Genomic DNA, 3,229 nt, shown 5'->3' with positions numbered 1-3,229 from the left:
GGATATTTCTTTCATCCCCCTGAACCCTGATTTTCTCAACTGTTAAGGAAGTATAAAATAATTACCTCATGGTGGTTCTGAAAAATTAAATGAGATAAATTCTATAAAGTGGGTCCATGTGATTTCACTTATATGTGGAAATTTAAAAACGAAACAAAGGAACAAACAAAGCAAAACAGAAACAGATTCGTAGATATAGAGGACAAACTGGTAGTTGCCAGAAGCAAGAGGGGGAAATGAAGGTAGGGAGAGATGGATGGGGTTAAGAGGTACACATTTTCAATTATAAAATAAATAAGCCACTGGGACTTATTTAAAGAATATAATTAATAATGTTGTAATAACTTCGGTGATGGACAGAGAGGCCTGGCATGCTGCAGTTCATGGGGTCGCAAAGAGCCGGACACAACTGAACGACTGAACTGAAATGAACTGAACTGAACTGAATTTTGGTGACAGATGGTAACTAGACTTATATGGGGGTCATTTCATAATGTATAAAAAATTAAATGATTATGCTATATATCTGAAACAAATAGAATATTATAATTCAATTATACTGCAAAATAGGAGGAATAAAAGAAATCACCCCTCTTCCTAAAAATGAATAGAGTGGATAACAATCCTCACATGGAATGTGTGTTCACTAAATAGTAATTTAATGTTGCTAGTTATTATAAAATTATTGAAGTGATATATAAGCTAAAATTTCCCTAGTTTTTATCCTCTTACAAAGTTAGCCATGAAATACAAGGTTTTCAACATTATTTCAAAAGGATTAATTGATTTGGTCAACTCAACTAGCATGTATTTCAAATAAGGATTTTGGCAAAAGATGATAAAAACAATTGTTTGCTTTTCTATAGATTTATAGAAGTGTAAAACTAAGTTATGGAGAAGGAAATGGCAACCCACTCCAGTGTTCTTGCCTAGAGAATCCCAGGGACTGGGAACCTGGTGGGCTGCCATCTATGGGGTCACACAGAGTCGGACATGACTGAAGTGAGTTAGCAGCAGCAGCAGCAGCAGCAAAACTAAGTTATTATTAAGGTGATTTTAATTTAAAAAAAAAAAAAAACATTTAACAATTTTAGCCTTATCTTTGAACCTTATTAGTGTTACTCAAAGCATCAAGAAAATAACACCAAATTTGATATTTCAGCCTGCTTCCTTCCTAGTGTAACTTGGACTTAACTTGGTCTTCAATACTTAACTTGGTCTTCAATATCATATGTTCCATAATTTTCTTTATCATTCTTACGACAGTATTATTTACCTATATAATTATTACTTTTTCTTCCCTGTTAAAATGTAAATTCCTTAAGAAAGGAGGTCTTGGTTCTTTTGTTTGGAAGGGCTTAAGCATTTTGAGTGAAATACATGAAAAAAAAATTATGGACCTGCTTAATGTCAATCCAGGCAGTTATTTAAAAATATATATAATAAACTGAGCAGTTAATCAATAAGGCTATTTCTTATTATACTGGAGGCTGGAATTTTGAGATCAGAGCCAACTTAATTAGGTTTTTATTGCAGGTTCTCTTCCTGGATTGCAGATGCTTATTTTCTCCTTATATCCTTACAAGGTGAACAGAGAGCACTCTCATAAAGACACCAAATACATTTTTGAGGGCTCCACACATTTGATCAAATCAACGGCCAAATGTTCCATTTCCTAAAACCATTGTATGTGGAATTGCAATTCCAACATATGAATTTGCAGTGTAAGGACACAAACATTTGGTCTAAAACAAAGCCTATTTTATTTTAAATTAATAAAAGTGTTTATTCATTGTGATAAGAAGAATACTATTCCAAAGATAAAATAAATAAAATATATGTCCACCAATAATAATAATAAATATAATTTATTGGCCACTTTATACTTAGCAACATTATTGAACACATATACTCTGTACTAGGCACTCCGCATAACAGATAATGAATTAACTGACATAGAGGTTATATCAAGTAAATATAACAAAAGCACTTGTAAAGCTTTACTTTTTATTTATTTAGAATAGCAGAAATATCGATCATTCCAAATTCTCAGTGGCTATCTTGGTGAGAGGGGTTGGGGCACACCATGGAGAGACCACATATTTTGATAAATAAACTTTCTACAGATATATATTGTATTTGAAAATATCCCTTTGTAACCTAAAACCACTTTTATATATATGAAGCAAATATTTTGGAAGAGTATCCAGGTGAGAAATATTGAAGCTAAATCTGCAGTAAGTATATATCACTGCAGGTATCATTCACACTATAATCGGGACTTAATCTAATGTTGTCTGCTAGATTTTATCTCTATCCACCCTCAGGGTGACATTATTTGCCTTGAGGCACAGTGCTATGTGTCTGTATTACTGACACATATTTATTTGCAATGTGCTAAAAAGTTTTTGACCTCATTGCAGTCACTCACTCATTCTACAAATACGTATTAAACATAACAGCATCCTTGATTTTTAGGAACTTGGATCCTAATGGGTAGACTCCTATAAACAATGACATAGACATAAGATAGTTACGATAATAGGAAGTTAAACACAAGAGCAAAGACTTCAAACTCTACTGGGAAAATAAGCAGCACTTTCAGAAGATGTATGTTCAAGGTAAAGATCTGTGACAATAATAAGATTTTCAAATACTAGTCAGGAAAGAGCATTTCAAACAGAGGAGACACTATATAAATAGGCATACAAATATACGCAAATACATCCTGTCAAAAGTTAGTTTTGTCTGGTGTGGAAACACAGGAGATTAATCTGGACAGTGAGGTAAGGGTCAGAATATGAAGAATATTGCATGTCATGTAAAGGGAATTACGATTAGAAGTGTTTCAACACACTATTTTGCTTCCTGGATAATTCCTAAGTTCAAGAAAACTTGACAAGAGTATATAACTAAGTCACTCATTTGTAATAATATTTTTAAAGTGTTCCATTAGAGTTCAGTCATTTTAAGCCAAGTTTAGATTTAATTAATTTATTTTGAGAAATGAATCTCTACTAATTAGCTTTGGCCCTCAGGCTTATGGCAAATTGTCAATATGGATTTTGATGTGGAAGGCTAGGGACACCTTATTGTACTATCCTATGGGAAATCTTGTCTTAAATGCTGACTTGCAGAAAAGTTACCAGAAGTATCTGCCAGTCTTTGCTAGGCAATTAGAAGAAGGAAGCTGTGATAAAACAAGCTAATTTTATTTCAAGTTAACTAT

The sequence above is a fragment of the Ovis aries genome, chromosome 15 (assembly GCF_016772045.2).
Source record: "Ovis aries strain OAR_USU_Benz2616 breed Rambouillet chromosome 15, ARS-UI_Ramb_v3.0, whole genome shotgun sequence".
NCBI classification, from domain to species: Eukaryota; Metazoa; Chordata; class Mammalia; order Artiodactyla; family Bovidae; genus Ovis; species Ovis aries.
The sequence above is the reverse complement of the archived record's forward strand: the minus strand, read 5'-3'. Positions refer to the sequence as shown.